Below are 11,778 nucleotides of genomic sequence, written 5' to 3'. Positions count from 1 at the left end.
AGCAAATGTGTCCTTCCTCACCTTTTTCTTCTATTCAGGCCCTCAACAGATTGGATGATGTCCACTCACATTGGTGAAGACAATCTCCTTTACTTAGCTTACTGATTCAAATGCTTATCTCTTCCAAATATATCCTCCTGTATACACCCAGAAATAATGTGTTTGCCAGCTAGCTGGGCACCCGTAGCTCAGTCCAGTTGACACATAAAATTAACCAATACAGCTGATCTTCATTTACTTCAAAGATTTCAATGTTTATATAAGTTGAGGTCTTCCAGGGTGATCAGGGCTACTGCCTGAGAATAGACTGCTTTTTTTTTCTTTCTTGTTTTCTATTTCAGAACATCTTTTATTTTTTTTTCTGAACATAGAGAACAACTGATTTCCTTCTTAAACCTCTGCTTTCAAGTGTCTGGCCTTTGTGGCTGAGTGTCTGCCTGCTGTGTCTGTGACCCAGAGGAATGAGGCTGCTTTGAGCTCTGTCATTGCCTGTGTGCTGCTTCAGTAGGTAAAGGTTATGCACAAGCACAAACTTTTAGGATCTTTTTTAAAGTTTTGGGATTTTATTTGCTTAGGAAGAAATAAAAAAGTTAAACAGAAAGGCCATAGCCCGGTTGGACACAGTTGTATAGAAGAAAGGGCGTTTTTAAAAATGACATATATTCTTCCTTCATTGAATAATGCATTCAAATCAACTGATATTTGAACCAGTTTTTCTCAATCAATTAAAAGCTTTCAGAAAAAAGGAACAAAAGAACGGTGGATCCTGTGTCCACTGGGAGTTGTAGTTCTTAGAAACCTGTTCCAGGACTTTCATAACTTGTCAAATATTTGAAATGAATGTAGCGTTTTTTATTTCTCTCATCTTTCTTCTTGAGGGTATGAATGATGGAGACACATTTGAAACCTGCTTCCTCAGGATATCATTCACTCAAGAAAAGCCAATTGAGATATTTAAGCGGTCCCTTTCTTCTTGAAAAATCTCAGCAGTTTGCCACCAGACCTGGGAGTTTTATTATCCTAAGTGACTTTGCTGCCTATAAATCACAGCCCTAAGTAGCCAAAGGGAATGAGTTAACCAGATCTCTTATAAATATAAGCAATGTTTCTTCAATTATTAGCAGAACAATTGACTTCCGTCTACTCGGGGCACCTGTCAACCTGGCCTGCAGCCATGATTCCCACAATTCCACCTCCCAGAGCCTTGAATTGTCATTTTTGTTCCCCTTGAATTATAATTTCTTATACTGGTGCATGTTCTATGGTATGAGCCCATTCCCCAATTTTTTCATGTATCACAGTGTTTCTCTTCCTTGCAGCCCCAAGTCGTCTGGCAATGGAACTCAACCATCGTGGTTGAAACTCTACATGGTCCTCCTCTTCTGCCCAGGCCTCCTTTCCTGGGAAATCTGCTCAGGCCTGTAAGAATCACTGTGTGGGGAGTATCCCACAGGCCCTACCTCTCTGGTCACAGCTTATTGGACCAGAGAAACTGTCAGGTTTAGGCTCTGTTGCAGGTAACAGAACCCCCCTAAATATTTGCTTAAACAAGGTGGGCATGTATTTCGCTCACATAAAAGAAGCCTAGATATAGGCAGTTTAGGGCTGTTGTTGGGGTCTCCAGTGGTTATCAGTGATCCAGGCTCCTTCCAGCTCATACTATGCTATCTCAAGGTTGTGGCCCTTTGTCATGTCCACCAGGGCAATCAGAGCTCCAGCTATCACATCATTATATCCACCCTCCAAGGACACTTCCCAGAAGGTTCACATAATATTTTTGCTTGTATTTTACTTCACAGGATTTAGCCTCGGGATTACACTGAGATTTAAGGGAAGCTGGGAAGGTAGTCTTTGGTCTTGGTGGCAATGTAAAAGTCAAGGTTTTAGCAGGCTTTGCAAAAGTATCAAAGTATAAATTGAGTTAGGCCAGTGTTCGGGCTCAGAAACCGAAACCCCAGAATATGGCAGTTTGACGTGCTGAACTGAAGATGTCTCAAGGTCTCTCTCATATCTTCTACCCCGATCCTCTGTCTCTCCCAAAGCACAGAATGTAGCTGCTCTCTGAAGTTCCCTTATCTGCCTAAAGTCCAAACCACCAAAGAAAAAAATCAATTACCTCTGGTCCCTTCCCTGAGTTTTCATGAACTGAACTCATATGACAGGAAGAAAGATTTAAGTCTGTCAACACACCTGGACAGACTTCTGTCACAAACCATTGTCTGCTCTGCAGGCCCGACAACTTTGTCCCAGGCCATTTTATGTTCTTTAAACCCATCGAATTCCCCTCCAAATCATTTACAACTCCCCTAAAATCATCTACACTTCCCCATCTTCCTTTCCCTTAAGAAAAAGGTATAGAACCATCTGTACTCCATTGCATGGTCTGTGCACATTAAGAAATTTGTATGCCTTTTCTCCTATTAATCTACCTTTTATCACTTGGTTTCCAGTGAACCATTAGAGGGTAAAGAGGAAAATGTGCCTTGGCCCCTACAACAGTCAGATTAAGAATTTGCACTAAGGATTTCCCGGTGATGGTAGGTTCTATAGACCTGTGGATTGGGGCTTGGCAATCCAAGTTGTTTAGGTTTAGGTATACAAAAACCCTTGTATAAGCAAATTTATAAAAAACAAGGAAGCCAGGCGGAAGAAGAGAAAAGACAGAGGAAGAAGAGAAAAGGCAGAGATGGAACCACCAGGGCCCACGTACTATTGGGGAAGCATTGAGAATGACCTTGGTTCTGATCCGGCCCTCCTTCTTATCTTGTCTCTCACTGCACAGTCAATTTTATATTCCTCAGAAACCTCACATTTAAAAAAAAAACAAAACTACTTTTAAAACAATTATTGTTTTAAGACAGTGAACAAAAAGCTGCAGAATTTCAGGTTCCCATTAAAGTAGTTGTTTTTTTCTGTAATAATTTCAATAATAAGAATGCTTTTTATAGCTATAAAGAGTAAAATCTAAACCTCATAGATCAAATCCAGCATTTGGTGACTTTTGCTTAAAAATCTTGTCCCTTCTTTTCCTATCACTAACTTGTGATATTTTATAAGTCCTTATTTCCTTTATTATTATAACCCAGTGTTACGATAAATAGAGTCAAAGCTACCCAAATAAAGCCTTTGCATTGCTCAGGCCAACAGTTTGTTTTTTTTTTTAACAGAGTTTCGCTCTTGTTACCCAGGCTGGAGTGCAAAGGAGCGATCTCGGCTCACTGCAACCTCTGCCTCCTGGGTTCAGGCAATTCTCCTGCCTCAGCCTCCTGAGCAGCTGGGATTACAGGCACGCGCCACCATGCCCAGCTAATTTTTTGTATTTTCAGTAGAGATGGAGTTTCACCATGTTGACCAGGATGGTCTCGATCTCTTGACCTCATGATCCACCCGCCTCGGCCTCCCAAAGTGCTGGCATTACAGGCGTGAGCCACTGCGCCTGGCCCTGTTTTTTTTTAATTGGTGCTAGCTTCTAAATGTATTATTAGTTCCTAGTCAAGATTTTGCTACAACCAGTGGTGACCTCAGTAATGCAGATTATGTTATTTAATTAATAGAACTGCATTATGGCCAATTTGTATGGCAAAACTTGTATTTTAGAGGTAATGCCTGTATTTAGTTTTCTGTCCATAGATTCTATTGGGTGAATATTTTATCACAATCCTCCTTTTTCCTTGAGCCCATTAAGTGGATTCTCTCCTTTCAACCAAAAACGCTTGTATAAGTAAATTTATAAAAAAACAAGTGGATCAGCTGGGTGCAGTGGCTCATGGCTGTAATTCCAGCACTTTGGGAGGCTGAGGTGGGTGGATCACCTGAGGTCAGGAGTTCGGGACCAGCCTGATCAACATAGTGAAATGCCATCTCTACTAAAACATACAAAAACTAGCGAGGCATGGTGGCAGATGCCTGTAATCCCAGCTACTTGGGAGGCTGAGGCAGGAGAATTGCTTGAACCTTGGAGGCAGAGGTTGCAGTGAGCCGAGATGGTGCCATTGCACTCCAGCTTGGGTGACAGAGCAAGACACAGTCTCAAAAACAAGCAAACAACAACAACAAAACAAGTGGATCACTGTGATGGGAAAGCAGAGTTCAACTATCCACTAGACCAAGGGCAGCAAACTGCTTCTGTAAAGGGCTCAGTGGTAAATATTTAAGGCTTTGTGGGCTATATGGTCTCTGTTGCAACCACTCAATTTCTCAACTTTACCATTGTAGTCTGAGAGGTGTCATAGACAATGCAAAAACAAATGATCATGGTGCGTTTCAATAAAACTTTGTTTAAAAAAACACAGGCAGAAGACCATATTTGCCCTGAGGACTGTAGTTTGCCTTATATTAGACAATAAGCTCCATGTGGTCGGGGAGATATCCGATTCAGCACTTTATAGCCAGCTCAGGCACCAAGCCTGGTACTTGATAAACATTCTTTGACTAGGTGAGTGATTAATGTAACATCAATGGATAGATTATCCCAGTTTAAATTTGATTTTTTTTTAAAAAGCAGGTCCCATTCAACAAGCTCTTGTTTTGGCCTGCTGATTGATTTTCTTTAAAACTGAAAAAATTATCTACTACTAAAATTTCACAGCTTGACTATACCATTGAGAATACATTCATGGCCTAGATTCTTAGGCACCTGAATTATCTAACCAGCTAGAAGAAACAGGCTGGAGAAAACTTTCTTGGGAGCAAAGCCAGCATGTGTGTGCCTTCACCCAGGTCTGCATATCTTCCTGGCATTACTCTACTAAGCCATGAAGCAGGGGCCGTGAAGCAAAGTAAGGGTGCCTCTGGTAGAGGAGCAGCTGAAAGCCATGTCTCTCCCCTGTTTTTATGCCTTCTGCAGGCTCCAGACCTGTTATACCTCGGATTTGGCTCCTACCACAAGAGAAACAAGATAATAGGTTTTTTTTTTCTTCTTTATTTCTTCTAAAAAAAACCACACAACGGGATACATATGGAGAACGCACAGGTTTGTTATATAGGTATGTGTGTGCCATGGTGGTTTGCTGCACCTAATGACCCATCCTCTAAGTACTCTTCCTTCAACCCCCACTGCCCAACAGGCCCCAGTATGTGATGTTCCTCTCTCTGTGTCCATGTGTTCTCAATGTTCAACTCCCACTTATAAGTGAGAACATATAGTGTTTGGTTTTCAGTTCCGGTGTTAGTTTGCTGAGGATGATGGCTTCTAGTTTCATCCATGTTTCTGCAAAGAACATGAGCGCATTCCTTTTTACAGCTGCATAGTATTCCATGGTGTATATGTACCACATTTTCTTTATATACTCTATAATTGATGGTCATTTGGGTTGGTTCCATGTCTTTGCTATTACAAATAGTGCTGCAATAAACATACATGTGTATATGTCTTTATAGTAGAATGATTTATATTCCTTTGGGTATATACCCAGAAATGGGGTTGCTGGTTCTAGCAGAATTAGAAATGATATTTCTGGTTCTAGATTCTTGAGGAATTACCATACTGTCTTCTATAATTGTTGAGCTAATTTACATTCCTGCCAACAGTGTAAAAGCATTCCTATTTTTCCACAGCCTTGCCAGCATCTATTGTTTCCTGACTTTTTAATAATCACCGTTCTAACTAGCATGAGATGGTGTCTCATTGTGGTTTTGATTTGCATTTCTCTGATGATCAGTGATGTTGAGCTTTTCTTTATATGTTAGTTGGCCACATAAATGTCTTTTTTTGAGAAATGTCTGTTCATATCCTTTGCCCACTTTTTGATGGGGCTGTTTGTTTTTTTCTTGTAAATGTGTTTAAGTTCCTTATAAATTCTAGATATTAGACCCTTTGCAAATGGGTAGATTGCAAAATTTTTCTCCCATTCAGTAGGTTGCCTGTTTATTCTGATGACAGTTTCTTTTGCTGCACAGAAGCTCTTTGGTTTACTTAGATCCCTTTTGTCCGTTTTGGCTTTTGTTGCAGTTGTTTTTGGTGTTTGAGTCACGAAGTCTTTGCCCATGCCTATGTCCTGAATGGTATTGCCTAGGTTTTATTCTAGGATTATTATGGTTTGGGGTTTTACATTTAAGTCTTTAACTCATCTTGAGTTAATTTTCATATAAGGTGTAAGGAAGGGGTCCAGTTTCCGTTTTCTGCATATGACTACCCAGTTTTCCCAGCATCATTTACTGAATAGGAGATCCTTTTCCCATTGCTTGTTTTTGTCAGGATTGTCGAAGATCAGATGGTTGTAGATGTGTAGTGCTATTTCTAAGGTCTCTATTCTGCTTTTGGTAACAGTACCATGCTGTTTTCGTTACTGTCATCTTATAGTATAGTTTGAAGTTAGGTAGCATGATGCCTTCAGCTTTTTTTTTTTTTTTTAATTAGGATTGTCTTGGCTATACGGGGTCTTCTTTGATTCTATATGAAATTTAAAATAGTTTTTCTAATTCTGTGAAGAATGTCAATGGTAGTTTCATGGGAATAGCATTGAATCTATAAATTACTTTGGGCAGTATGGCCATTTTCATGATATGGATTCTTCCTATCCATGAGGATGGAGTGTTTTTCCCTTTGTTTATGTCCTCTCTTGTTTCCTTGAATAGTGGTTTGTAGTTTTCCTTGAAGAGGTCCTTCATATTCCTTGTTAGTGGTATTCCTAGATATTTTAATCTCTTTGTAGTGATTGTGAGTGGGAATTCATTCATGATTTGGCTCTCTGCTTGCCTCTTTTTGGTGTAAAGGAATGCTTGTGATTTTTGCACATGGATTTTGTATTTTGAGACATTGCTGAAGTTGCTTATCAGTTCAAGAAGCTTTTGGGCTGAGATGATGGGGTTTTCTAAATATAAAATCATGTCATCTGCAAACAGAGACAACTTGACTTGCTCTCTTTCTATAAATACCCTTGATTTCTTTCTCTTGCCTGATTGTCTTAGGCAGAACTTCCAATATTATGTTGAATAGGAGTGGTGAGAGAGGGTATCCTTGTCTTGTGCCAGTTTTCAAAGGGAATGCTTCTAGCTTTTGTCCATTCAATATTATATTGGTTGTGGGTTTGTCATAAATAGCCCTAATTATTTTGAGATATATTCCATCAATATCTAGTTTATTGAGAATTTTTAACATGAAGGGATGTTGAATCTTATCAAAGGCCTTTCCTGTGTCTATTGAGATAATCATGTGGTTTTTGTCTTTGGTTCTGTTTATGTGATGGATTACATTTATTGATTTGCCTATGTTGAATCAGCCTTGAGTCCCAGGGATGAAGCCAACTTGATTGTGGTGGATAAGCTTTTTGATGTGCTGCTGCATTTGGTTTGCCAATATCTTATTGAGGATTTTCACATCAATGTTCATCAGGGATATTGGTCTGAAGTTTTCTTTTTTTGTTGTGTCTCTTCCCAGTTTTGGTATTAGGATGATGCTGGCTTCATAAAATAAGTTATGGAGGAGTTCCTCCTTTTCAATAGTTTGGAATCGTTTCAGAAGGAATGGTATCACCTACTCTTTGTATTTCTGGTAAAATTCAGCTGTGAATCCATCTTGTCCTGAGCTTTTTTGGGTTGACAGGTTATTAATTACTGCCTCAATTTCAGAGCTTGTTAGTGGCCAATTCAGGGATTTAACTTCTTCCTGGTTTAGTCTTGGTAGGGTGTATGTGTGCAGAAATTTGTCCATTTCTTCTAGATTTTCTAGTTTATTTGCATAGAGGTGTTTATAGTATTCTCTGATGGCAGTTTGTATTTCTGTGGAATTAATGGTGATACCCCTTTATTATTTTTTATTGTGTCAGTTTGATCATTCTCTGTCTTCTTCTTTATTAGTCTAGCTAGTGGCCTATCTATTTTGTTAAGTTTTTCAAAAAACCAGATCCTGGATTTGTTGATTTTTTTGGAGCTTTTTTTCTTCATGTAACTGTCTCCTTCAGTTCTCCTCTGATCTTAGTTATTTCTTGTCTTCTGCTAGCTTTTGGATTAGTTTGCTCCTGCCTCGCTATCTCTCTTAATTGTGATGTTAGGGTATTGATTTCAGATTTTTCTGGCTTTCTGATGTGGGCATTTAGTGCTATAAATTTCCCTCTTAACACTGCTTTGGCTGTGCTCCAGAGAGTCTGGTATGTCATCTCTTTGTTCTCATTGATTTCAAAGAACGTTGTGATTTCTGTCTTAATTTCATTATTTACCCAGGAATAATTCAGAAGCAGGTTGTTCAATTTCCACAAAATTGTGTGGTTTTGAGTGAGTTTCTTAATCCTGAGCTCTAATTTGATTGCACCATGTTCTGAGAGACCGTTTGTTATGATTTCTGTTCTTTTGCATTTGCTGAGGAGTGTTTTACTTTCAATTATGTTGTCAATTTTAGAATCAGTGCCATGTGGCCCTGAGAAAATGTATATTCTATTGATGCAGTAGAGAGTTCTGTAGATGTCTACATAAAGTCCACTTGATCCAGAGCTGAGTTCAAGTCTTGATTATCCTTGTTAATTTACTGTCTCGTTGATCTGTCTAATACAGACAGTGGGGTGCTAAAGTCTCCCACTATTATTGTGTGGGAGTCTAAGTCTCTTTGTAGGTCTCTAAGAACTTGTTTTATGAAACTGGGTGCTCCTGTATTGGGTGTATATATATTCAGAATGGTTAGTTCTTGTTGAATTGTTCTCTTTACCATTACGTAGTACCCTTCTTTGTCTTTTCTTATCTTTGTTGGTTGAAAGTCTGTTTTGTCAGAGACTAGGATTGCAACCTCTGCTTTTTTTTCCTTTCCATTTTGTTGATAAATTTTCCTTCATACCTTTATTTTCAGCCTATGTGTGTCTTTGCACATAATATAGGTGTCCTGAATACAGCACAGGACTCCTTATTCAATTTGCTACTCTGTGTCTTTTAATTGGAGCATGTAGCCCATTTACATTTAATGTTAGTATTGTTTGTGTGAATTTGATCCTGTCATCATGATGCTATTTGGTTATTTTGATACTAGTTGATGCAGTTTCTTTGTAGTGCCATTGGTCTTCATATTTTGGTGTGGTTTTGCAGTGGCTGGTAATGGTTTTTCCTTTCCATATTTAATGCTTCTTTCAGGAGCTCTTGCAGGGCAGGCCTGGTGGTAACAAAATCCCTCAGGATTTGCTTGTCTGGAAACAATTTTATTTCTCCTTCGCTTATGAAGCTTAGTTTGGCTGAATATAAAATTCTGAGTTGAAAATTCTTTTCTTTTAGAATGTTGAATATTGGCCCCCAAACTCTCTGGCTTGTAGAGTTTCTGCTGAGAGGTCCACTGTTAGTCTGATGGGCTTCCCTTTGTATGAGACCTGGTCTTTCTCTCTGGCTGCCCTTAACAGTTTTTTCTTTATTTTGACTTTGGAGAATCTGATGATTATGTGTCTTGGGATTGATCTTCTCATAGAGTATCTTAATGGTGTTCTCTGTATTTCCTGAATTTGCAGGAAATGTTGGCCTGTCTTGCTAGGTTGGGGAAGTTCTCCTGGATAATATCCTAAATAGGTTTCCAGCTTGTTTCCATTCTCTCCATCTCCTTCTGGTATTCCAATCAATCATAGGTTTGGTCTTTTTATGAAGTCCCATATTTCTTGGAGGCTTTGTTAATTCCTTTCAATTCTTTTTTCACTATTCTTGGCTTCATGTCTTATTTCAGTAAGGTGATCTTCAAACTCTGATATTTTTTCTTCCTCTTGGTCGATTTGGCTGTTGATACTTGCGTATGCTTCATGAAGTTCTCATGCTGTTTTTCAGCTTCATCAGGTCGTTTGTGTTCCTCTCTAAACTGATTATTCTAGTTAGCAATTCCTCTAACCTTTTATCAAGGTTCTTAGCATCTTTGCTTTGGGTTAGAACATGATCCTTTAGCTCAGCATACTTTTTTATTACCCATCTTCTGAAGCCTGCTTCTGTCCATTTGTCCATCTGACCCTCCGTCCAGTTCTGTGCCCTTGATGGAGAGACATTGCAATCATTTGGATGAGAAGAGGCACTCTGGCCTTTTGGGTTTTCAGCACACTTTCATTGATCCTTTCTCAACTTCGTGAGTTTGTCTAGTTTCTGTCTTTGAGGTTGCTGACCCTGGGGGTTTTTGTAGGGTCTTTATTGTTGTTATTGTTGTTGATGATGATGTTGTCGTTGCTTTCTGCTTGTTTGTTTTTCTATCAATAGTCCAGTCCCTCTTCTGTAGGGCTGCTGCAGTTTGCTGAGGTTTCACTTCAGGCCTTATTCATTTGATTCACTCCTATGCCTGGAGATGTCACCCAAGGAGGATGGGGAGCAGCAAAGATGGATGCCTGCTCCTTCTTCTGGGACCTCTGACCTCAAGGAGCACGTACCTGATTCCAGTAGAATCACTCTGGTATAGGGTTTCTGACAACTCCTGTTGGAGTGTCTCACTCAGTTGGGTAGCACAGGGAGCAGGACCCATTTAATAAAGCACTTTGTTCCTTGGTGGAGAAGGTGTGCTTCACTTGGGGGAAACACACTAGTCTGGGCTGCCTGATTCCTCAGAACTACCAGAAGGTGAGGCTAAGTCTGGTGGTCTGCAGAGACTGAGGCCACTTCTCTCCCTAGGGTATCAGGCCCAGGGAGATCCAAATTCTGTATCTGAGCCTCTGGCTGGTGTTATTGGAGATCCTGCAGGGAAGCCCTGCCCAATGAGGAAGGATGGGTCAGAGTTAGCCCTGAAGAGGCACTCTGGCTGCAGACTGCCACAGTTGGTGTGTTGGGCTGTGGGGACAAGTCTTGGGACTGAGCCGTTCAGCCTCCCTGGCTTCAACAGGGGCAAAGTGCAGCTTAGAGCTACAGAGATGGGTGCCACCCTTCCCTGGCCCAGGGAGTTTAGCATGTTAGGCAGTTGTGAGTTTCAGTGCTGGCTGCTGCCCTTCCCACAGGGAGCTCAAAGGGCTTAGACAGCAGGCATCTGCAGCTGGTGCTGGTCACTCCTCTCACCCCGGAGGATTTGGTAGGCTTAAGCAGATTCCAGCTGAGAGGCTGTAAGAATCTGCATCTTCCATCATTGGGATGCTAGGTCCCAGTGGTGCGGGTTTGAGAGTGGGATCTTTCAGTCCATGGGTTGCACAGTTCTATGGAAAAAGAACAGTTTCCATGGCTGGGTAGCATACTCACTCACCACCTCCCTTGACTGGGAGAAGAGGGTTCTCCTTCCCCATGTGGCTCTCAGGTGGGCTGCACACCACACTGCTCTTCCTTCTCTCTGTGGTTCACACCAGCCTTCTAGTCAATTTTGATGACAGAACCTGGATACCTTGGTTGCTGGTGAAGGATTCACCCATTTATTATGGTTTATTTTTGATGGGAGCCTCTGAGTGCCATTGCTTCTAGTCGGCCATCTTGGCCCCCAAGATAATAGATTTTAAAAAGTCAGACCTGTGTCAGCAAATTGCTTTGGCCATAAAGCCTTCTGGTGAGGCTGTTGGTTTGTCTCTGCCTGGACCTTCCCACACTGCCCCAGGGTGCTGCTGTCTACCTGGCCCACCAACAGCTCTTCAGTATGTCGGGTCTCCCCGGGGCTCGCCATGTCCTTGCACTCACTCAAATATGAGTTAACTTGCCCTAACAAATTCCTCTGGACCAGGGGTCTTCAACCCTGAGTGTGCATTAGAATCACCTGGGCAGCTAAAACCAACCCAACACCAACCAACTGAACAAACAAAAAACAAACCTGAGCCCACTGCCAGACCAAGAGAATTTGAATCTTTATGATGCAGATGGCAAGTATTGGCATTTTTTAAAAATCTGCTCCCACTCCCACCTTGGTGATTGTAATGTGCATCTAGGATT

Source organism: Callithrix jacchus, chromosome 4 (genome assembly GCF_049354715.1).
Source record: "Callithrix jacchus isolate 240 chromosome 4, calJac240_pri, whole genome shotgun sequence".
Taxonomy (NCBI): domain Eukaryota; kingdom Metazoa; phylum Chordata; class Mammalia; order Primates; family Cebidae; genus Callithrix; species Callithrix jacchus.
The sequence above is the reverse complement of the archived record's forward strand: the minus strand, read 5'-3'. Positions refer to the sequence as shown.